Source organism: Venturia canescens, chromosome 6 (assembly GCF_019457755.1).
Source record: "Venturia canescens isolate UGA chromosome 6, ASM1945775v1, whole genome shotgun sequence".
NCBI classification, from domain to species: Eukaryota; Metazoa; Arthropoda; class Insecta; order Hymenoptera; family Ichneumonidae; genus Venturia; species Venturia canescens.
The window spans coordinates 11,517,742-11,543,982 of record NC_057426.1 but is presented as its reverse complement, the minus strand read 5'-3'; positions in this window follow the sequence as shown (position 1 = coordinate 11,543,982).

Genomic DNA, 26,241 nt, shown 5'->3' with positions numbered 1-26,241 from the left:
ATGGCGGAGCGATAAAATAATCGTCAAATCGCTATTGATAAGGATCAATTTTGAAATATGCTAATTAAATAATGTCACAAACCCGGTGATATTCATCGCGGAGTATTTTCCAACACGTTGAAATCCACTCGATAAATTCTTGGTTTAAATGATGCTCGAGACGATGCCATCAAACTCCGTTTAAAGCGATATACCAATTTGTTTTTTCTTCTTCTCTTCATCTCATTGTAACAAATGAATGTGTCGCTCGTTGGATCTTAATTTCTACTTCATTTCGTCGTATTAGCGATTAACGTCACGAATTATTCGCCGTTCCTTTTGTCCCTCTTCCTCTCGCGTCTACTCTCCCTAATTTCACGTCAATGATATTATTTCACGGGGAATGAAGAGGTTGGAAGGTAATAAAGGCGCCCCAGGACCGAGAAATAATCGAGGTTCAACACCAGTCGAGGCCCACGATCGTGTGTGCAAGATCGTTATCACCCAAACTCTCGCTCATCAACATAAATATACTCCCCAAAGCCCCGAAGCTTTATAACGACAATTCCACCTTGTTTTATTTCCACTCCCATACATAGGTCTTCATAAGACGCACGTATACACGATTATAGAATTTTTTCAGCGACCGCCGCCGCCGCATATGTGCAAGAAAAATTTTTCTCCGATCGTAAGAATCTCGAAGATATTTTAATGAGCTAATTATCTCAAAGATCGCATGTAGCATCTCGCCATTCGTACGATTAAGTGTGGAAGTGAAAACCGCGAAGAAAAAAATTCTCGCGCCCGTACTCGAGTCCGCGTACATATATGCGAATGATAAATGTTTAAATATCATTTCTGACATTTTTTTAATCGCCGATAATTCATAGCAATATCGAGTGAAGAAAAAACAAAACAGAATAAACGAGTAAATATATAAATAATTTTTCGATATTTGAACAACTTTTTTCGTCCCGTAATTAAGGCACGAAATAAATAGCTGTCCGGCGAGAGCGCACACAACATCCGATCTTATCGCATGAAAGATCGAATATCCCATAACGGGTTTTCGATCGCGATACGAAGATGAGATTGAGATAGGCGAGAATACTAATAAAGTAATGAAAAAAAAGGAAATAAAAAATACGAAAAATCCGGGAAGCGTTGACGCGTAAATCGAGTGTTGTTTACCCGGCGGATCCTTTCTTTTACGGTCTTGTGCCGCGCGCGCGCGCGCGCGATAAAAAATCGAAAGGTAACGAGGAAATTATGGAAAATCGTGTCTCGCGGTTGTACCGTCTTCGCAACGTGAAATTATGAAATTTTGTTTATCGGTGAATGCGAGATTGAGGAAATAATAATCAATAAGAGAAACGGAATAAAGTGGCCGAAGCCGTTCGCTTTGGAATCGCGTCGGCGGTGGAGGCAAAATTTGAGGTTTACCGCAAGGAAAACAGGAAGAGGATGTGAGTAAGTAGGGAATAAGAATGATCTCGTTGCAGACTCCCACTTTGACTCGTTACACATACACACACACACACACACACACAGAGCACACATGGAATCGTAAAATAAGTGCTTTTCTTCGACTGAGCGATAGCGCATTGAGAAGCAGAGAAGAGAGAGGGTGAAAGGAGGAGGGCGATCAATACGGCGGTAGCATACGGCAACTTCGAGATAAGAGAGGATTAACGGCGAGACGTCTCCTTTGCGTTAACTCGCCTCTCGCGTTGCGGCGTCGGTATGGCCATCGTACACCACAGAGGCAGACCATTTTATCGCACTTCCGGTACTCTTCTCGTTCAATTACGTGACTCTCTTTACGTGGAGGGTTAAAAGCGCGATCGGGTCCCAAAGAGCGAAGACCGAGCAGAGAGCGGCAAAGCTTTAGGAAAAACAAGGAATAAGGGGAGAAACGCGTCCGAAGTTGGAGCGAGAAAATGTGCATTTCAACAAACGGCACTTTCAAAAAATGTACTACGACCGAAATCCTGTTTTTTTTCTTCTTCTTCTTCTTCTTTTTTTTTGCTTTCTGTTTGTTTTTTTTTTTTTTTACCCCGGCACAACTTTTCCTGATTCGAACTTTACCACATTTTATTCGATCCCGTGACTTCTTTTCATTTCACTTGAAAATGTTAGGGCGCCCAGAGAAACTCAGCTAACTTTAGAAATTGTTGCAAACAACTTTACCTGCCTGTAACTCTACCCGATGATTATTTACAGACACAAGTAAATACACGAATGCATGCACGAACATGGTCCGGAAATATAAAATGCTCACTCACACACGTATACACACTCTGAAAAGATAGTCCGAAAATTTGGAAAAACTTTTCGTCTCGGGCGCTCTGCTCTCCGAGTTTTCAACCCTTGTGCTCGACAAGCTTCTAACGCACAAGTGAGGCATCTCTCAGTTACCGATTTTAATGGTATGCATACTTTCGAAAGTAGGTACAATGAGAACATCAAGGGAGGAGAGAAAAGCTCCGTAATTGAAACAGTTCGCCTAACAAAAGGGTATACCTCGAATTTATAGCCACTTCCACATCTATATCTAGCCATCCTACGAATACGTACAAGCAGCCTTTCGAACCGCGTACATATATATGCGGATGAGGTACATAAGGTTATGTGGATCTTGTGGCAGGAAGTGGAAACGCGTCCAGGTAAATATTGGTCTTGCAAAAACGTTGAAACACCGACCCATCAAGCGACGAGCTATCCAGCAGTCTGAGGATCTCGCCTCGCCTCCTCTCGCACCCACAACCACCGTATTACGCCCTCTGACCTCTCACGCGCCTTCTCCTACCATTGATTAATAATTATGTCCGAAAGCTTACAAAGGCCATTGAGAATGGGCTTGCTCGAGCAAGGAATATCGGTAATTCCATCATCGGACCGATTTTCCGGTTACCGAGTTCCAAGATCCCCTCGCCGTGCGCGAACGCTTCGATTGATGGCTCAAAACTGTTACGACCGCCGGATACGCTTCTCGTCTTGTCCGACAAACGCCCGTCGAATCTTATCTCACACTTTCGAAATACTCGTCGCAAGAGATTTTTATGAGAAAGTTCACAAGTAATTTCTCCCTCGGTTTTTCTCTAACCTCGTGATTTTCATGTCCGCGGGTGACGTTTCTCTTTATTTTTTTTTTTCATCATTAGAGTAAATTTCAGACGAAATTGATGATTAAATAATTTACGAGAATCAACCACCAAATAAGGGGATTGGAAATAATGAAAAAAAAAATCACTGAAAATAAAATTCAAAGTATTCATTGAAAGTAGGAATCAGCAATCAACGAAATAATTTACTTAATAAAAATACCGTAAAATGAGAAAAAAATACTCATCAAATTTTAATTTCGTCGAAGTAGAAAATGTGTTTGGGTAATTCGAAAAAGTGAGCCGAGAGAAGCGGACCGAAAAATTTTGAAAATTGGCAAAATCTTAATTAATCTTCAATCGAGTCCACTGCATCAATGAGTAATGAAGCCGTTATGATTGCTTTTTATCGACGCATTATACGAGTGTGACGAATGTTCCTCAACTTACACAGCTAACTAGTTTTCATCGGATCAATTACTGAGTGAGTCATGTCGGTCTATTACGAACAGTATTTTTCTCGATAAGCTTCGTAAAATTAATTATTAAGTGCCTATCACCAGGGAGCAATTAACTTCTTGATATTTAATAGCGCACACATAAGAAAGGGAGCTCCTTAACGAGAAGATTCAAGTATTTGGTGTACCCGGACGGAGAATTATTATTATTTAATCGGTATCTCTTTTCATTGCGAGATTAAACGTCAAAAGAACGTTAAAAGGGCTCCGCAAAATATCTCCTCTGTCAAGACGTTATCCTTTGAAAATATCCCAGCACCATTCGATTTCTCGATATTTTGTCCTTGAATGTACCGCGTCAAGTGAAGCTCACGTATAAAAATTCTCCGTTATTTAACACATTTTAATAAACCGTTTGATGTACTTCCAATTAAATTAACACTTTCTAACAAGCGAACAAACGGTGCGACGATCGACGCGGATATAAAAGCGGAGATTTTACGAACGTTAAGATTCACGATCGAGGCTCTTCATCTCCGTTTTGCTCGCCTCACCCTTTACACGTCTCTCGATTATCCATAGCGGAAAACTTTAGCTTCGTCGAGATCCGAGACTGTCTGCTAAAGCATCCGTCGACATCCTGAGTGGCGTTGCGCACCAAGTGAGAATACTCTCTTTTAGTACTAGCCGAAGCATACTTTGAGCCATTCGGTTCTATATAGCACAGTAGCACTTTGAATCTGCGGTTCGCACTCTCTTCCTTATACTTACTCGCACACGTGCACACGCGTACTCGTGCCCACAGATATATTCATCAGGATACGTACGGATCTCTCTCACAGTGACTAACGTTTTTGATATCGGGCCAAATTCGACTTTACGCTAATCATCAATCTTTACTCTGACAAAGGTATCTCTTATATGCGACCCGACCTTACGTCATTTACTTTCGGGGCGTTCGTTTGGTGATAAATGTGTGAAAGATTCAACACTTTTTTCAAATTTCGACATGGACGGATTTCAAATTTTAGATTCGCGACATTTTCAGCCGAAAATATTCGAGGGAAAAATGTTTATTTAGCTAGTTGATTCGGATCGGTATTTGTTTCGAGGATGAAAATATGCATTTCCGTCTCGTTGAGTAGTTTGTCATTCGTTTAAACTATTAAATCATGTAATCTCTATGAATTGAGTGAAAAAGCCTTGTAAATTGTCTGAAATATAATCGCAAAAGAGGAACTTTGCGGTTTGACGTAACGCTGCTGTGAATGGATGAAGCGCATCGATGTATATTTTATATACGAGAACTTAAATGGGGCTCAAAAGATCGCAAAGTTTCTCGTCACCACAATTAAATCAACGAACAAAATTCGTTATCGAGGCCGCGGGGGGAGAAAGAAAAATAGAAGTGCAGAGAGACTCGTAGAGCATCCTCGGAAGATGAAGCTTTCTGTTGCCGATTCGAAAGCTTTTTTACCTTTGATGTGTCAAAGAAATAGGTAAGAGCATTGCTATAAAGCCGGATTCGATTCCGTCCGAGACACGTTTTGGTGCACGTGTACGGCCACATATATGGACTCGTAAAGTACTCACGTGGAGTGATCGCAAACACCGTGAGAAAGATACGAAAAAAAATTGTCGTTTCAACAAATACACACACGACGAGCGCACATATTTCTATGTATGCACTTTGTCTGCGTGGAAAACTCGGCAAGATCTAATTACCGCGCTGTCAAGAAAACATTGAAGGCGAGAAGGAAAAGACGGAAAATGACAAAAAAAAAAACGTTGCGCCGGAGCGAAGAAAGCCTTTTTCCCCAACGAATTAAAAGTGCATGAGGCTATGATTTCAGCGGGCATGTCAGGAAGGGAAAAAAATTTGTCGACTCAAATAAATGCGGTGTGAAATCGATAAAACCAATATCTCTTTCTCGTCGTACCATAATTACGTCCTGTTCCCCTTGCCCACCCTCAACATTTATATATCATGCTCAGAGTTCGTTCCTTCTCCCGAGGGAGGAATCTTAAATTTTGAAGCATCTTTCTTCCCTTCCTTTTTTATGCCTCCTCATTCAAAGTACACACTGCGGAGCCCGACGGAAGGAGTGAGCGGGAGGGGGGTAAGAGTGGGGATGAGCTGCGAGACGCCTCGGGATACAAGTTCTCGTCCATCGCGAATGCGAATAATGGAGATCTTGGAGCATCTCTCAAGCCTGATGTTTGAATATAACACACGATATATCGAGACGAAAGAGCTTTATCATCTCGCGCATTTATCTGGAAAAGTGATTTTAATAAAAATGTTATTTATCAGAAGCAATAAATAAGATAACAATAGCAACGGGAGAAAAAATCGATGCTGGTATTAGGTGTTGAGCGGTCGTTTCTTGTTTTTGATTCGAGCGCGTGAAGCTAAACTTTTAGAATGGACTGAATGACGCAATAAATGCATTATCGCACGAGTTTCCTTCAACCGAGCGTTGATACTAAAAGTAATCAAATATTCGGGACTCTGGTTATAACTGCATTACAATATTCGATTATAAATCTGATTTAGTCGCAATTGAATCGACACGGCGTGGGTAACAAATTCTCTCAACGTGCATGCACGCACCTACCGCGCGTATACCTAAACGACGTCGGTAGGTGTTTGCGCACACCGATGCGGAGGGGTGTACGTAACGATTCTGACGTTCGAATAGATATTTCGGCAGAGTCCGATTCGCTTGTATGAATGCGTCGGCAAACTGTATCTACCTCTGGTACCGCGGGACCATCGGAAATCCGTGTATTCCCGAGGGACGGTATAATTCTCTTGCCATAATCACATTTTCGAGTGGGCACGAAAAAATAAATTTTGACTGACTCATCCATAAACATGAGAGGGATGGATTTCTATTATTATACGTACGAGAAACTACGAACAACGTGCCGACGCTACAACCGCGTGTGCGCTTAATAAACTTGCCGCGTACCGTATTACTTGTCAATTTAGCCAGGATGAAACTGACCGATTTATAACGTAGGCTCGGGCACGTTACAGTTCTCCGGAGCTCTACACTCTCGGTCAAAATGATCAGTTACATCGTACACCGGATATCGCGAGCGAGTGGCATATATCGCGTTGAACAATCACAACACTCCGCGAGTATCCGTGTATTTGCACATGAGCAAATGAGTATGCAGCCTATCTCGGAATCACATTCGAAACGATAGATCCGCAGATGGGGAAATCGCCAAGATACGAATCCTCAAAGACTTTTAGTCCGGATGGTGTGCGTCATCAAATTTGCGGATTTTCAGTTCCGGTTCAGCTTTAAAAATATTGTGATGAAATTTCGTGTGCCAGAACAACGATGTTTCAGGATACTCTTCGTGAATAGTTTCTATAGCTTTTCCCAAATCGGGATGGAATTTAAAAACGGTTGAGTCGTTAAGGGGGTCACCCCGTGCGGCAGCTGCATTTTTTCGGGTGAGGAAAAAAAACATAGATTTTTGAAATTTGAAGGGGTTATTTATTGGTGTTTCGACTCTATGATAGAATTTTCTAACTCTGATATCTCGAGTAGATTCGGTGTAACACTACTCCATACTCAATATCTGAGATTAAAAAAGCAAAGAGTTGTTTTGATTTGTAGAACAGTGGCTATGGCCTGACACCGAAGTTTGCGTTTCAAAACCCGAAAATCCTTCAATTTTTTTTCCTCAAATTAACCAATCTCATCGGAAAAAAAAATCGCGAAGAAACCCCAAAATATCCGGCTGTCATGCGGGGTGGCCCCCTTAATCATTGAGACCAGGCGAAATCCATTCGCAGAATCTTCTGCTATACCAGATCGCGGATTGAATGTCATACAAGCATCAAAACAAAATCAACAACGATGTTTCAAATATTTTCGAACGAAAATAGAGTAATTTCTTCATATCCTCATGAATCCGGTACGAAAAAGTGTGGATCCCTAAATTCGTGAAATTCGACTCGGACCAACTGTCGTTGCATTCAGTTTTTCATTGTCTCCGCAACAAATTGCACAACAGAGAAAACGACGAAAGAATCTCGAGATTTCAAAGTTATAAAGGGAGAAAAAAGTTGTTGGATCAACGAAGCATCAGTGTGCCGAGTGCAAACGCGAAATAGATGATCACCGCAAAATATTATGAAGCATCAAACTAACGCAAACAGCTGTCAGATGAAACTTGCGAATACGTGTACGCGCACGAAGCGAATCGACGACGCTCGGACCAATGGAACTCTTCCTTTGCCGTTGAATCAACAATTTTTCATTCAGTGTCCGTACCGTCCGTAAATTGGCCATGAATTTTGGAATATCCTATATGCAAGGCAAATAGTATGATATTCTGTACTAGGTTGATGGAGTCATCAATCGAAACGCGTGCCATCGATCTCCGGAGTGCTGGTTGTATTCGGAGCAGAGTTCGATTAATATGCATCGATAGGCCGTCTCGTTGGGTGGCCTACGACGGATATATCGCATAATCTACGGGTGGAATGACTGCTCCTGGTTGCACGTAGGTTTCTCTTCAATACCCCGGAGATGGTCACATTTCCGTAACTTCGAAATTACCATTGTTATTCATGCGAGACTATTATGCTAAATCAATATTAATTATAATCACAATCACAAATTCGAATAAGGCTTAAATTAATGATGGAACGTGATCTATTTTGAGTATTCGCGACTTGACAAGGACTTTGATTATACAGGGCGTTGGAATAAGATGCAACATCGCAGGTATAAATTCAACGGAAATAGAGGACTTTGGTACAGTAGCGCCTTCATAGGTGAAGTCCGAGAAGCCTGCGCGCGGATCTCTTTTGGGACATGGCAAGGGAAGATTACGTGGGCAGCGAAGACAATAATAGCGCTACGTGAGCACATAAGCGCGCTCGAGTATCTGCACTCTCGTGTACACGTATAGTTCGAAGCTGAGACAGCGCTTTGAGTTTCATGTTAGGGAGAGGAAACGATAGCCCAGAGGGTCCAGATAATGTCTCTTCTATGGACTTTGCTCCGCAGTTCTTGATCCGCGAAATTGCCATGTACCCGCACCCGGACGGCCGCGAATCTTTTCACCGCTCCTCCTCGGGCCCTTCCACTTGTCTTCCGTTTTATTTCCCTCCTCGAAATTCGACACAGCAACTCGATAGGCAAAAATGTACGGCACTTGATGCTGTCAGAATTGACAGGTAGTACAAAACACTTGAAAAAGATAAAAAAGAAAAGAAAAAAAGAAAAGAAAAGAAAAGCTAGTGCATGAGAAAAAGAAGCTTCTTCATCATTCTTCTCGCCGATTCTCCCTGAGCAGCCCGTCAAATCGTTAAAGTTAACGATTTTTTTCTCCTATAATCGTAAAACTTACGGTAAGTATACGCGTGTGTCGTATACTTTATCGAGGGCGCGAGTCTATGCAGTTGTACGTCATGAAAGAAAAGATAGGCCGGGCGAGAAAAAAGCTTTTTACGTACATTAATCCTTCGCATATATATTTTCACGACAAATGTATTAAATGTATGCGCATATACGGACGTTTGGGATTCGTGGGCGCGAATGATTTGTTTGGATTGATATATACTCAATTCCATTAATGCACTTCGGTCGCCCCTACGGCCGAAAGTGAACGAGAACCAGGGATGTATTATGTAGGGATTGTAGGGGATGGGAGTTGCCTTTTCCGCCTCGAGCATTCAATGAGTGCGAAAAGAGAGAGAGAGAGAGAGAACCGGCTATGGCGAAGGCTGGGCTGGATCGTGAAAGGGTTATCCGTAGGCACATACAGGCCGATTCAGAATTAGGAGCTTATCGATTGGGTTCTGCTGATGGTATGGATCCAAAAATATTAAGCGATTGCAACCAATTGCTTTGTTTTTGAGCCAACTCGTTCATTTTGACTGCGAGAGGCAACGAAATATTGCCGCCCGAATATTTTATACCGATTTTGCTAAGTTTGCGCTCCGTCATGATGCATTTAGCTACTGAGCTCATAAGAATGAACTTTTTGATTAAAGTATTTTCCTCCAGTTGTTGGGCAGCCTGTAAAAAATCGAAGACAAATGGAGACCTCGAAAACGCTCCGATATTTTGACACAGATAGAATCTCTCGTGGTAGAGGAGAGGGACCTCAGCTCTTTTCTCTTTCTCGAATATGAGGAGGGGAGAGAGAGAGAGAGAGAGAGAGAGCTAAGATTGAGATGATGCATCCGCTCAGTGGGAATTTATTATCGAGCTTGCCGAATGCTCGCTCAAGCAGCGTCATGTGCAACTACTACGTGCCAAGAACAACCCGAAGTAGTGGACTCGATCGAGAGATTCCTCAGGATCGCTTATACATCATCCTGAACGGAATATAATCGAGTTGTCGCGCCAAAGCCCTTCCCTGAGTAATTTCCTTAGCTAGGGACTCACGTATCAAGCACTTTGGGCAAATTCCAATGAATCATGAGGTGGCTTTGCTCGCGAACCGAGTGGCTGTTTCACTCCCCGAATATTTTGAGGAGATTCGGCTACTGCACTTCACTCACAGTAACAATATTCGGTCGAGAACCATTTGCCTACAATTTACAAATTCTTTTTTTTATCTATTGATTCCGTTGCAATTGATCTGATGATCTGGCATTGTTATCGTAATCGTTCCCCGAGCGTATTACACCCCAGTCACTCACGAAACTGTTTGAAAGAGAATTCGAACGGCAAATATAATTATCCTACGAAATTCCGGAGAGTGCGTTAAGCGTGCCGGTCTAGACGGCTGCTACCTGCAACGAGATCCGCCAGAATAGCCAGAATGGCCAGAGGATAGTGGAGGAGAAAGCGAGAGAGAGAGAGAGAGAGAGAGGGGAAGGTGATCGCTGATTGCTAGGTAGAGGCATCGGGGTCCAGGAACGGTGGTGGTTTTCATCTTCCTCTTTCTCTCGCTCCTCCCAAGCTCATTCTCTCGTCTACCTGTCCACAGTATTTATTTACGATCGTTTGAGAAAATCTGATTACGAGTGTCAATTACGTGGGTCGGCGCTTCGCGTCGACGCCGCGATAAACAAAGATAATTTGAGACAAGTATATAGCAGAGAATGTGGCATAACGAGGAACACGGTTGCGTACCTCGGCGCATATCACCGGTAGATGGCTCTGCCCGTCCGCACCTCGTCTGCGCGCGGAAAGCGTCGAGCAAGGGCCTCGAGTGGGGGGACCCGAGCGGTCACGTGTGTTATTACGTACACGCATGGCAACGAAACTTTAGCCCCGTCTTCTCAGGCGGCGTACGCTCTCCATTGCAATCGATATAGCCCCCAAATTCTCTCTGGGCTGTGTGTACCACAGACTAATAGTAGGATGTTGAATATAACTGGAGCACACAACCGATCATCAACCGGTTCCCTCTATTTGATCAGAGATCTCGCGGTTAATCGCTCCGACTACCTTCACCGACGTCGCAGCCGCGGTCAAATCTCTCCAAACAAATGAAACAAAGCCACCAAATCTCTAATCACTAATATACTCTGATTTTTCTTCACTTCGTTTGTTTTTGGGTCTAGCGTATCACTTGAAATACATGACGCTTATTTCCGATTTAAATCATAGTAGGATGGTTGGAAAAATCGTCCGGCGCCAGGCCCCAATGAAATCTTGTACGCTCTCGGTGTAAAACCACCTGAACGTTTACTTCCGAAAATATTCAAACTCTTTTGTTCGATTCACAGGCCGGAATATGGTTGTTTGTGATGTTGGGATTTATCCATGATCGGAATTATCATCGATTCGAGCTGTTCAACGGGTGAAGTACCTTAAAACTAAAGTAATCTCATAGTTGAACGTGGAATAAGATTAGAAACTGTTTTGCTAAACATTTTTGTAATGTTTTGTACTAATACGTAAAGAACGAAAATGACAAGACAAAAGCTGCTGGCAACGCTTTGAAACGACTGAAAATTGAAGCACAAAGTTTTACGCAAAATAGAGTGATTCATTTCCGCGTTATTTGCATCCATAACCGGACTTGAAATCATACTCAGATTACGGTATAAAATAACGGAGAAAAATAAAGCGAGACCACTTCACATCGGTATTGCCACTACATAAAAATAGGATGAACAGAAAAACTTAAACAAGCAGCAAAAATAGAAGGCCGACGATGAAAGTTTGCCGACTACAGAAGTCACTTTCGGGTCTGGAATAAGCAGAGTATATAGAGCACGATCGAACTCTGAAAAGTTTCGTAAGTTTCGCACAATCGAGAGCGGATCTCTCGTGCTTCAAGCGCATCGAGGGAAAAGTGTGCTAATCCTTTTTGTATGGCGCGATAATGACTGAGTGATCTATAAAAGTCCCGATCAAGTTGTGAAAGAGTTCAAAAAAGTCTGCGATAGCCTAGGAATAGAACTCGAAATGTCTCTTTTGTATAAACCTCTTCACTAAAAAATGTTTGTTCATTTTTCAATCGGAAACCATCGAATGGGCTACGACGATGAATCTTTGACGAGATAAAAAATCATGATTCAAATTCTGTTTGTCGTTTTACGATATTTCGACATCGTGAATATCACAAAAATTTCAAAAATAGCTTTGAAGATTTCGCTCAATGTTCAATTTCATCGATGATTCAACACTATCGATAAATGCGAAAACGGAATACCAATTTAAAAAGAATTAAAAACCGAGAATTTTTTCACTATTTTATTATTAAAAGCCAGCCGCTCGATTTTTTTTTACGTGCAAAAAAAGCTCAATAAACTGAGAACAGACGATGGGATGTTCAAAATAGAGGAGTGCTTATGACGAAGTTATCGATAAGTGACGTCATTACCGATAAGTTGATTAATCGATAATATCGATAAATGATCGATAATTCTTTTTCACGCAATTTGAATAGGAACGACGCAACAAGCAATGTGTTTCGTGACGAAGCAACGAAGTCGTATTATACGCTTAAAAAGTAATCGATAAGCACACCCCCAATTCAAAACATAGAAAAAAACGGTGGTAGAAAATCTGGAAAATTTCAAGTGGCTGACTCGTGGCTTGTCCTACAGCAGATTCAAAATGAATTTACGAGATGAAAATCAGGTTTGAATCAACAAGATCTAAAGTACAGACAATGCGAAGTTATCGCAAAATAAATCGCGTCGAGAACTCATCGTGGTGTAACAAACTTCTGGAATTTCGCACGTCTTCAGGAATCTTTGTGGAATGTGTCATGGGAATTCTGTGCAACGGAATGCTATTCGTATCGAATAAATATACATCTTCGACGGATTTGATTTTATCAGTTCGTAGTTTATCGATTTGGCGCAGTATCGGCTCAAAATTTTCCGCAATATCCAACGAGTAACTAAGGCAAATGCATAAATTCATTGCAAATGAGAATTTTCAAAGTGGAATTCTGGGATTTTCACAGAGAACATTTGCAATATCACGAAGCAATAAGACAGCATGCGAGTGAGTCCATCAGAATCAGCCAATGAGGTTGTTTACCTCGAGACATACTTGCTTAAACTACATGCTCCGTGGCGATCTCGGTGCTCAGATATTTCCGGGAAAATCTCAGCTTTCATGAAAGAACAAAGAACATTGATGCTTGACATCGTTTCATCAGGGATGCCACACAAAAACGAGATTGATTGAAATCAGATACGTGCGTCCGGAAGATCTGCCTTGTTTGATGTTCCGTTCGGGGGAGGCTCGAGAGTGCGTCATATCCGAGCCTAAAAAATATCTTGGGAAGAAAAGTCTCCAGGACTCAATCCACGGAGTCATATAAATAGTTGAACATCGCGATTTTTAATCAATTGAATAAACTCATTGTAATCACTGGTATAACACACTTTTTTTTATTTCAATTTTAGCGACCAATAATATTTTAAAGCTCAAAGTCAAATCAAACGAAAAGCAACTAGTCAATCGAGCAGCTTTGCAGTGGAGTTTGACGAGTGCCCCAGATGTCTTACACGTTTTGACGTTGAATTTAGTTGAATGGATATAACGAACAGCTTTTGAAAAGCCACATCCGCGAAATAATTGAGCACTCGTATCTACCTCGCATTTATTTTTCGACCCTGCGCCAGTGATTCAGGCAGGAGCTACACGTACAGACGATTTTTTTTTTTTTTAATATATATTTTCATTCAAAAAGACTATTTATCCGGAAACGCTATTGCGATCGGAGTTCCATTATGTTTACGGGCTCCTGACGCGTGTGAAACGATAATCCAACCTATATATCCATAGAATGTGATATACAGCATAGTAAAAATCGGGAACAATAAAAAAAAAAAAAATATATAAAAGCTCTTTCATTTCACTAAGAGCTCGACCACTAAAAAATCTATAAACCGTGGTGGTCTCGCGCTGTGATAATGGCTGAGAATTGTTAACAGGGACCAACGTTTTTACGGCTCTTCCCACCCGATACACACACGCGCGCACGTTACGTGTGTTTACATATCTATATAATTCCTTGTTCAGTACAATTTAATAGAGTCACTCGTTTGCCGTTATTATTTTTCGCTCTTTTTCCCCGCGATAAATAATAGGAGCGGCACTGTCCGAGACACACGTGGCTACGGGGGTGGGTAAAGCCCGCGTACGTGTTTGTACGATGGCACTTGTGTTTCTTGGATTCCGTGTAAACTGCTCGAGGGATTCCCCGGTTTGGAGCACGTCGCGGAGGACGCGAGGACAGAGGGCGCTGCGCGCGACCCTTTTGGACTGGTACGTAAGCGTTCTTTCTCGTAAATTCCTTACGAGAAAGGGGAGCCTGGGAATACTCGCCAAGAACGACGATTCATCTTTCGTAGTAAATACGTGAGGATATCACTTCCACACGGCGGGATTCGAGACTCCGAAAGAAGCTCTCGCTCCCTCGCTTTCTCCTGCTTTTCATTTCTTTTGCACTTTCTTTTCTCGACATTCTCGACGTCTTTGTTGTGCTATCCGTGTCTTTCCCGGGATATTAACATCCCGCCATCTTGTTCCCCACGCTTCTCGCTCAACAACCGGTTAAACGCCCCCGCGGACTTGATTCATTATATCAGCACGTTTTCTATTTTTTTTCGTAAATCCTCTTACAATTTAATCCACACTTCAATAAATTCAGAATATTCGTATTTCTTTGAATCTCATTTCTAAGAGTCTTGAAAATCATCAATTTTTTTTCATCCCGTTAACCCGCTGTGCTTAACACATCCGCGAAGTATTTCCGCGAGTGCACTTCGGATCAGGATTCATTTGACGGAAAATCTTTTTTAGCTGAAACTCAGGCCTTCGTCCTGAGGAATCTTTCAACGTGATAATCGGCAGCAGCGCGTGTCATCCGCTTACAAAATTAATTAATAAATTACTGCGTGAAACGACGAACATTGCGCGACGAGACGGTTAGTTAAAAACATTCGAAAAATATCTGCCACCAAAATATGTGATGCTTCGCGGTAGCGCGAAATGAATTTTATTTCATCATTACATTATGCACCCTTCTTCATTCCTTAAATAATACGTCGGATTGAATTTCGCAGTTGGAAAGTTAGCTCGCCTTTGACAAATCCAATATTCTCAAGTAGTAATAGCCAAATGAGGGCTTAGACCAGCACGTACGGATACATATGTTCGCGTATGTACACGCTCTGGCTTCTCATCGCGAGGCATTGTGTAGACACAACTTCCTCGGAAGTCTCTCTTGCAACGCTATAACTTGACGTTCATCTTGAGCCCCGGGCCGTCACAGTCTCTGTCTCTCTTTCTCTCTCTCTCTCTCCGCTCTCTTTCCACGCGTCGTTCGTTCTCCGTCGCTCGATCTCTCTGCTCCACGATTTTATGTACATAGCCAATTACTATGCAGGTCATCTCGATTGTTCAATCAGCCACGGCTACGTGGTCCGATATTAGTTTCTAATGTAAGCCAACGTACCGAAAACTAGGTGCGGAGCTTCGTTGCGCCATGATCCAGCGCGTATATGTTTCCGCATGGCTGCCCGTGCTAAGCCCCTCTTTCTCCGTCGCCCCCGACACGCCGCGGCAAAGGAAACTTCCCGGATAGTCTGAAGCTTGACTGGACCTCGTCCCGGGGGAGTCGAGCTTTACACACTCCCGTGAACTACGCTCGGTAACTTCCGCTCGAGAAATAAAACAAGGCAAAAGTAAGAACACGCGTGTCGCGGTCATTTTCATTCACGTGGCAAAAGAAATAAAAATAATAAAACACTCGAGCGCTATTGCCAAAATGTGCAGAGTCCATACATCAGGAATTGCATTGCGAAAAAAGTGTGTCGACTCTCACGAGAAAAAATCGACAGGCAAAAACGCGGTTCTGGCTAATAGAATTCAGAAGCAACGGGAGAAAGAGAGAAGACGCGAGGGAGAGAGAAGGTAAAAGAGCTTCCTCACCATTTTCTTACTTCTCCCATCTTCCTAGTACGTACACCAATACGCGTTCCACTTTCTCAAAGCGCCTACGAAATAAATTATGTTCTCCATGCGAGGGTAGCCATTTTGCCTGTAAAAGGTCACTGTACCAGAGGGGATGCAGCGGAGGACCGAGACAGGATAAAATTCCGGAGAGCTATCCTTCGCGTGTATATATTTATACAAGTATGCGTGTAAGCTGCTTGTACCACACACGTTACTCCCTGTCTTTCTCTATTTCTCTAGGGAGGTCTCGCGACTGCCGCGAAGCCCCCCCCCCCGGTTCCCCGCATCCAGGGCGGCGGGGACCCCACCGCGGTGACTTATTACAAGAAGAATGGCTTCCTCCTTCCATTTGATACTTTGTGAGTTTGCAATATACGGGAAAAAAGCTCTTCATCTTACTAATACACATGTACTATAAGGCGGATTCCCCCCTTTAGCTCTTCGCTGCTCTTTCATTTTCTTTGCGACCCCTCATCCCGTGCCGCGTTCGGGCGATGAACCAGAGCCAGAAGCTCCGAGTACCACTCGTAAGAAAATCCAGGATTTACCGAGAGACCGTAACTCGATACGTTTTCTCTGTATGCATGATACTCGATCTTCCTAAGAAGTTAATGAAGACCCACTTTAAACCGTTCGAAAATCTTCTTTCACTTCAACTTCTGGTCATAAGGATTTCTGTATCGTTTGCTGCTCCACGCCTCTTCAAATACGTAAGCAATGATCATTCTTTCGAGGATATTAAATTGCTTTTTACAAATTATTTCATTACAATGCCACAACTTTCGTACTCTCCGCGATGGAACGCGCGTTATCGAGTAAAAGTTACAGCACGCAAGTGCACTATTAAACCTGATGACAAAAGATTGTAGGGACTCGCTCGCTCGGAATAAAAGTCGAGTTGATTCGCACTTTATCCTGTCCGCTGCGGAAAAGGCCACAAGAATTCGTGTACCCTTTATATTATCGCATGCTTCAGCATCCAGGCAGCAAATTCCTAGCATTTTCGTCGGAGTGATTTCGGCGATGAAACACGACGGTGCGGGCTGTCTGCGAAGCTCCGTTCCGAGAAGCTCGAAAAGATTTTTGGTGCAAACCCCTTAAAATCGACAGGAAACGACGAAAAATCACGAGTCGCGTTACAAAAGGTGGTGGTGGTGTCCGGTACCTCTTGAAAACCATCGATGAGGGGTCAAGGCCGGGTCAATTAAGCGCATAGGCAGCCCCATGCCTATAGAAATTATTTATAGCGACGCGCGTTTATTCGCTCAAGCTCCGTGTGCTCATGCGTTAATTCTTCTGCCCCTTCGATTTTTCCATTCGATATACACCGCGTCTCGAGTGAATCACCGAGAAAACTCGACACAACAACGCGAATCAAGGAAAAAATGAGCGAGCAGCGTTTACGCTGACGAGGTGCGAGAAGCACTTGCCGGCTTCCTTCAATTCGTCGTCGTCGCATCGTCACCCAGCACTGTCGCTCATTCGTATACGTGTTTCGAAAAAATATGTTTCTTAAATATTTACAACGTCGCTATAACTTTTGAATAACGAACTGGATTAATGACTCCCGGGGCGATTCGACGCGTTTCCACTATAAATTTTTCCAAGTATATACTGCGACGAAACGCTCAACGGAATGGTACGTCCTCGGTGAGTAATGCATCCGTTAAATCCGAAACATAGTTTCTCATGTTTAAATTCCATCTCTCCCATATTATTCTCGGATTGCGTTACTTTCTACTTGCCGCGCGAGAAATCCGTTTTCCAGCAGTGGATGATCCTATTAGTGGGTAGATGAGACCATTCGTCTCGAACGTCAGGTGGTATTTAACACACTCCGAAGCCACACCTCTCTTATAGCGAGGTGTTTCACACGATACAATCGATGATCTCCGCAGAGGAAACTCTTTCCGACACATTCCAATTTCGAATATATAGTCGTTATTCACTCTGGAGCATGCTGGTCGAGAGGCAAGCGCGGCGGAGCTGGATCTTCGACTCGAGTTAAATCTAAATTTCCAATAATTAATAGCTGGCCAAATAATATTTGAAAGAAAATGGAAACGGAGTCGACCGCTGTACCCGATGTGAATATTCGATGCTGTCGTTGTTTTTCGGTTTTTCTCCGGAAATGATGGGTAGGTCGTAACACTCGGGTGGATTCAATCGGCCGTGCCGGGCCACAAATGAGGTTGAAACGGGTCAGAACGAGAGAAGGGCTCTGGCGAAGTATTTGGGAGAGATGGCGAGAGGGAGAGGGGAGTGGACATGCCTGCGGATATCGCGGTACCTGGTTTCCCCCGTTTAGCCACATACACAGCTAAACTACAGTGCGCTGTGCCAGGGAGAGTTCCACAGCTCATCCTGACTTTCCCTCGCGCTTTCACCCTCAATTCTCGTTGCCGCACTCAGCAACTTTGTTGAATTTCACGCCGTTTGAGTAAATGGGGGAGCAGATCAAATAGTCAGATATTTAGCGGCCGAAAGGCTAGTATGGTAAAGCGAAAGAGAGAAAGGAGTAGCGGCGCGCATTGAGTGCATGTCTGTATGTAGAGGGGAGATTTGGAATCGGGCTTTTGCCACTGTAACATTCCATCGAGGCCCGAACGATTCGAGCCCTCCCCTCGCGAACTCGGTAAGCGTTAGTGGGCTGCTATGGTTGAACAACTCCCGTCATAATTACGGCTCCTCCGCGCGCTCAAACGCGATTGTAACCAATCTACAATCAACACATCAGCAAATAACAGTGACACGATTGATTTCGCGGCAGACAAGCGCGTTTTATCTCCGCGTTGGTCCCGCTACTATTTATATGGGAATAAACGAATGCAACATATCCCAAGTCTGGGTCGACCTAAATTTCTAATTGATCAACGCGAGCCGCCATAAATTTCCGAAAACTCGTTTAAAATATCGGTTGAAATGTACCTCGAATCCGGCGAGGTTGCTGCGAGCGAATAATTGAAATAATAGAGACGTCCCGGGACGTTATCCGCGCACGAAAAACACAAAATGTGTTGACATCTTTGTCCCGAAGTTCTCACACACGCGTACAATAATCGGAGGACTAAATGACAGATGGCACGAAAAATGTCGGCGTAAAAATGGGTATGCGATTGAAAGGGCACGCGAGGTGGGAGGGTGTCGATGGAACGAGGCTAGGGGGAGGGGGCTGCATGCAGAATAGCTCGACGTGAAAATGTGTGAAACGCTTTGGCGTAGCGCATCTGCGTATACGTTGGCTGGATGAGTAATCTGCATCGCTGTTACGTACACACCTCTTTTTATACTATATACGCGTGGCGGCTTTGTGCCGCGCGAGGTAACCATAAAAATTGTTTCCTCTCTCGGCGACACGGGCCTGCGCGCTCTCGACTCGTTGTTGAAATTAAAAGGAATATCATTTTTTTTGCATTCATCAACGCGAACATGTTAATTGCCCGTCTCTCTTTTCCTCTTTTCCTCTTTCCCTAGCCTAGCATTTGCTTTTTTTCTCCCGAGTTTCGCCCTCATATTGCTACTCTCATGTGCGACGCGGGGCGCAAAGCCGACCTAGCGATTTTACTCGAAAGATCACCCGCGTTATGCTCATCCGGCCGGTTCCGAGGCTCTTCTTCAAATTTCCTCTCATTTTTGTTTCGCCAAAAAGCTCCACGATTGCCACGGGACTGGGGGTAGTCGCGCCAAGTGGAAATATTCACGTCGCGTATGCGAGGCGAGTAAACACGCAATAATAAGCGTGTTCCGTATCGTTCGTTCGTCTACGAAAACTGGGACGAATAAATAAAAATCGCGGCGAGTGACGAGAACGCGAAAAGTGATTAGTAAAATGCTGGCCGAAATAAATAATGACTGAAGAATATTTCATCGACGCGGGAGCGATGGAACGAAGGTGTGTGCTGTAAACTTTAGTAAGAATCACAATGTGGATCGACGAACAATGATGAATCGGGAATGGCTCTCGTTGTATGAGAGGTATTGATTGACTAAGCCTCCTGACACCGTTCCCTCGAATAATGGCCCGTATGGCCTGGGATCCTGAGGTTTGCTTGCGTCGACGTTGTGGAACGAGGGAGAGACAGAGAGGGAGCGAGAGAGAACTACCACCGCAGCATCCGATGTCCCGGAGGGTTGTTTCAGGCCCTCCGGAGAGCACGCGATATACATTATCTCCGTCCTTCTCTTCTCCACGATATCGACACCTTACACCGTCTCTGGCCTCTTGTATACGTACACACGCGCGTGTATATCGCGAGAGAGTCTCTCGTTGAGGATATTACCCGAACTACCTTCCCATATTACGGTTCATCCTGCCTCGTCTCTTTCTCGCTCCGTCTTCCTCGTTAGCAGGCTCTTCCTATATGACGAGAACTGTGTTCAGCATCGCGAGTCATCCTCAATACTACCCCGCCTTTTCTCTCCAAAAACCCTCCCGAAAGCCTCTTTCCCTCTGGCCCTGTGTTCCCTCGTCTCTTTGCTCACACTGTAAATTTGCATTCGCTTCGTTAACGCAATTACATCGTAAGTGGCATTGTATGCTTCACGAAGATAGGAGAATCTCCTCCGAACGCCCTCAGCCACCCCCCTTAACCCCTCCCGATTCCTCCCTTCTGCTGTCGCTGTCCCCGCGACTCCTATCCCCCGAGCTCTGCACCTCGTTATCATCATCGCGAATATAATTAATTACTCGAGTGTGAAGTCCGCGTCATCGTTCTTCCGTAAAAGACGTTCCTTTGAGCTACAACGTATTCTTTACTATTTTTACACACCCGATATTAGATACGCGTCATCGCGTGCGGCGCATACGTGCATTCGAATACACGCACAGACACGTCGACGTGCGAATGGCGCACAGTAGTGCTCACTTGAATTGCTCGGTGAGCTGCTCCACGCAAGCTCGCCGATTTTGAAAGAGATCCAATTCATAGGACACCTCGATAGTTTCGGCGTGTTTTTTCAAATGGCCGAAAATAACGCGCTTTTTTTTAACGCGCGAAAGCAAACTGTTCTCGTGAACTCGCTGAGGCTTTCGGGGCTTCTTTTGATCGTTGAAATACCAGCTACGAGTGACGAACTGAATTTTTGTTTGAATTCACTGCGTGAACAACCGGTCGAAGTGCTCGAATGCGACCCTCGAGAGATCTCGTCTCGCGGTAGCACTTTAGAGAAATATGCGAGCCTCTTCGAGACGTTAGCGATCATCAAGACGATTATGTCTCGTGAAATTGCGGGATAATAAACCGAATAGATTCTGAGATGTCGTTTGCGAGACGATTCCGGTTTCGAGAGGACGTTACAGCATCGAAACTGTCGTACGGGAAATAGCAATGTTAGTTTGTTCCTCACAGCAAGTGAGGAATCAATTGGTTTCATCAAGAATGCTCATTTCCCTGAATACTGACTTTTCAGAAACACTCACTCACAGGCTCGCACATGCGTTCGAACCGCGCGCGGCCGAGCTAATTTTCAAAGTGACGAAAATGTTAATGAAAATAGTTGGGCTGCTTTGAAATGAGTTAAATTTTGTGCGAGATGGAAAAACATGCACGAAGTTTCGCACTTCAAATGAGCGAAACTGTACACAATGCTCAGGAACAGTTAATGAAAATTCTAGCGGTCTCGCGCGTACGCGTCGGTCACAATCGGGAACAATATTCGTTATGAAATTCCCGAGATCCCAGAGAATTTAAAAGAGCGAGTGTGCGGCGTAGATCTCGTCATTTGACTTCATGGACAAAAGTTTAATAGAGTTTTTCACGCGCAGGCCGCCGCTCCGCACTTCAGTTCCCGAGCGTTCTATTTTTCCTAGAGTCCATCACCGTTAAATAGAGAGTGCGGTATGTGAGAATTGAATTTTTTTAAAAATGATGAAGCCTGCCAATTTGAAATCGGAGATAATTGCAGCGCTAGCCGCGCGGAGCATTAATGATAGACGTGCACACAGAACGTGTACGCACGCCGCGTGAGTGTACTCATTTACACATTTGTTCGCCGGGACACACCGAACGGCGGGATAGAAAATGGACGATTTCGAACCTGTTTGGACTCCCGCGAATTACACGTTGTCGTGATCCGACTGACCAGATCCGATCCCCCCCCTTCTCGCGTACACATAGCTATGGAGCGAGTTTGCGTTCGTTCGCGGTCCTGCTCGGAAACGAGGGCGAAAACGAGCGTCCGCACACGTACTAATCCTGTTATAGGCAAGTTTACACGTAGATGTGAACGTATATATGCATCTCAAAGCACAGACTTTACGGCACCTTGTGCGTGAGATCCTTAATTGATACCTGGAGGGAAGAGGCCTTACCGTGGTCAACACACACACACGCACACACACCAGTCGTTTTCACCGTGCAGTTTGATATACAAACAGTCGTACCGACACGCGCGCGCGCATGCACACATGCCCCAAACTTCCAAGTTTAACCATCCGAGCTGCTCGGACGAGAAACAAATTCGAACAATTAATCCTCCCTTTAACCATCCTCCCGGCACAGTCCCCCGTGAATGCATCAAGTATCGTCTGCCTCTCTGTTCTCTCTACCGATTCAGATACCGCAGCCACGTTCTCCCACTCGCTCTTCGAGCACGAGACTCCTGAAGTCGAGTTTTAAAAGCTTTGCTAAAGCCACTTCAAACTTCGCGAGCACACGAGAGCCGGGGCACGTGTTTTTCTGCTGGTCTGCGGAGGTGGAACAATTTGTAAATAGACACGGGTATTCGACTCGAGCGTTAACTCTCGGAAGCAAGCACATTTCTTCTGTTGTCAAACCGGGATTTGAGCAACCGATGATAAACAGTTTTTGCTCAACACTGATTCTCGAGTCGTTGCATTTTTTCTCGTCACCTGCGACCAGAGGGAAGCTACGAGAGATTCGATTCGGTTGACGTCGACTTACAAGAAGAATATGCAAAAATTGAAACAGAAACAATCCAACAAACAGTTTCCGCTGTCGCTCAAACCTCCGCTCGCGGATCCCTAATAAATAAATCTGCGATCGCCCTCGATGGCTCGGTGCCTTTTGCGTATCATCTTCGAATCAGAGTTTGAAAGAGACTCCGCGCGCCCCCTCGATTGATAATCGGTGACTAGCGCGTGTCAACTATCACCTCCCTTCTCCGGTGCAAGATCGATCGGGACTTGGATCGAAAGTATAGAGCGTCGCTTGGCTCCCGTGTAGTTCTCGAATCTCTTCTCGTCTTCTCGTTATCTCGAGGGAGAGGACTGCGATGCAAGCACGTAGGATAGAGTCCATGTTCCCGATCTCGAGTCTCGAAACTCCTTTAATTAAACAGCCTGACAGGTACATCACTAAAGAGCCGCACGGTTTATATCGCAAGGCATTCATCGATACCACCCCAGCCGGCTCAACCTGTTCATAGCAGGCAGTACTACCGGAGACTATAAAGTGCTTGTAAAGCGAGAGACGGAGGAAAGGATAACCAGGATGAGGGTATCCCCCCCCCCCCCCGCCCCGCCGCTCCTCGATACAGACGATTGACACATTCTCTTTCTTCTTTCATCTTCCAACGACGATCTCTTCGCCGAGCTGCCATGCTGGCTATCGATCGAGTGATCCATGCATTCATATATGCAGATATTTTTGTTCCTTTGGCTCCATTTCCGTTTGACATAGACGCGAATCGTGCTGGGAAATATATGAGAAAAAATATATTTAAAATAGCGGGCATTTCATATCGAAGAATTTTCGAGATATTGGCGACTGAATTGAGTCATCAGAAAGCGAGTGGCTATGAATAAATCAATTGAACGGTGAGAATCAATTTGGCTATTCGGATAGCAGTGGGAAAAGTAATTCCTTTCATTGGAAACAATCTTTCGGCTAAATTTATGGTGTACATCCAATACCGGTGGTTTATCTGCACGAGGAACTGTGAGAAGGCAGGCGACACCGTTTTTTCCATCGGCTGGAAAGCCGTTTCTGTTAATTTGATTATTCCCAATGGTTCTCACGTCAGATCTGTAAAGAATGAACTCGAAGCCTGCTGCAAACGCAGGAATGATTTTGCTCCAACGTGCCTTCAGCTGCGACGGTAAATTACTGGCTTATGAATAAAGTTTCTTTAATAATCGATGAAAGGGACACGAAACAGCAAAAATTTTGTTGAAAGCCTGGAGAATCCTGGTGCAGTTGCGACCGGTTTTGTTGGCTTAGCTTATCGCTTTTTGGTCCAACTCTTGCCCGCCCGAAAAAAGGGACTAGCGCAGCCGAACTGCCACTCAAAGTGAGCACCGAGGATGAATCGAGCTCCAGCGGACGATCCGATGCTCCTGATTGGACCGAGTATTCTATTCAACAGATTTCAGTGTAGAATTGAAATTGGATTGAGTGAATTTCAATTAGATTTACTAAAGCCCTTTTTGTTACGTTGGGAAAGGAGAATGCAAATGATCGACTTTGCGGTTTTGCTATATCTGGAAGGCACGCGTCTCCTCGTTACCGATTGGCAGATTGGCCGCTCTTGAGTCATCAATATCTCGGCGAATTTCATACACGTCAGAGATAAAAGTAGACACCGATGTTTCTCATCGGAGTCTGCAATTAATTCGGTCTCCGAATCTCGCGCGCCCGACTTTTGATATTGCCTGTATTAGCGGATGTCTTTGGGTATTCACGAATCGATAGTTTCTCCAGTCGCGGGGGAGCGTTTCACTCGATATTTCAAAGGAGAAACCCCCTCGCCTTTGACAGAGGTGAAGAAGATCCGGAGACGAGGACGCGGAGCGGAGAGAGCGCGGCTTCCGGATCGTGGATACCGAGCCACGCTAGGGTTCGGGCCAGTTATGCGTTTTATTGAAAATATCTCTCGGCGATCGCGAGGGACGAGCGAGGCGAACAATCGCGGTGAAAGACAACGCGTGTTTTGCACTGCGCTGATTTTATTCTTTCATGATCTACGAATATGGGCTTGTGCTAAATGGATATTCTATAAATATTTGAAATATTTCTACTTTATGCTTGAAATTCATTACAAACTCGCGTGCGTGTCTGAAGAAATTCCAATCAAGACTTTTGACGTTCGTTTTTACCGATTGACGTTCATTTACGAGACAATACCTTCGCACCATCCGCACTTCTTTCTCCGAATGTCGTTAGCGTCGCAAAACTTTAGTCATTCAAACCGAGGAGAAGTAGACGTAGCAATCTCGCGATCTTAAACAAAGCGTTTCTCGAGATTAAACATCGAGGGGTGGGGAAACAAAACACCCGCAACGAAACGTCGATACTTCTCGAGGCGAATCGCGTTTTATTTCTCCCTTTTTTGTTCGTTTATTTTTTCCCCAGACTCGCCGTTTTCTGTTTTACGGTGGCATAGAACATAAATAATAGTACCTGAAAGTCGCGCAGCCTCCGATGGCGTTTCATTTTCCTCGCGTGGCATTTATGCATAGATAGACCGAGCCGATATACCCGCTGATAAAAAAAAGCTGAAAAAATCATCCTAACATCCGTAAAAGTCCCCGAGTTCGCATCTTCGACGCTCCCGTGTTTTTGTGGATGGTAAAACACATTCGGGGTCTCTTCGTTTATCCATCTATCCCACGAGGTAGCACCTCTCGCCAATACACACATCCATAAAGTCCGGCGTTAGATAGGGTGCTCCGAAAATCGCAGCCATTATTTCCTTACCAAAGTCTGTCACTCGTTGCTTTCCTCTTTCTTAGTTGTATAAAAATTGCATCAATATTAAAACTCAACCGCACTCCGAATTTCGCCATCGAAGCGTGTTTATGGACTGAAAATATGAAAACGATGTAAACTAAAAGCATGTCGTCAAGTTTCATAACGTGTCATCATCAAATACTTTTGTAACGAGTCACAAAACGTGACAGATTTTCGATGTGAGATATCGACTCACCACGCAGGGGAGGTTTTTTTCCAAAGTTTTCCATTCGCCTAAATGACTTTATTAGCTTCTTGTTGACAGGAGCCTTCCTAGACTCGGCGCGTCGATATATATGAAAAGCTCAGTTAAAAATTCATCTCAGAAGTTGCTTGTGCGGTGAATATTTCGGATGAAAATCAGGACGTAGCAGCATGAAATGAATTTATTATTTTCACGCCGTGACAGAAGAGTCTTCGAGAAACCGTAACCCGCCGTGCCTCAGCCCAAGAGTTGTTGGCTTCGCAAATTCAATTGGAAAAAATAGCGGCGAGAGTAGAAAAGCGATGCGACGCGCGGGACGAGCGCGGGACGAGCGCGGCACGAAGCTCGAGAGGACGAAGTTATTGCACCTCTTGAGGGTTATCGTTCGCG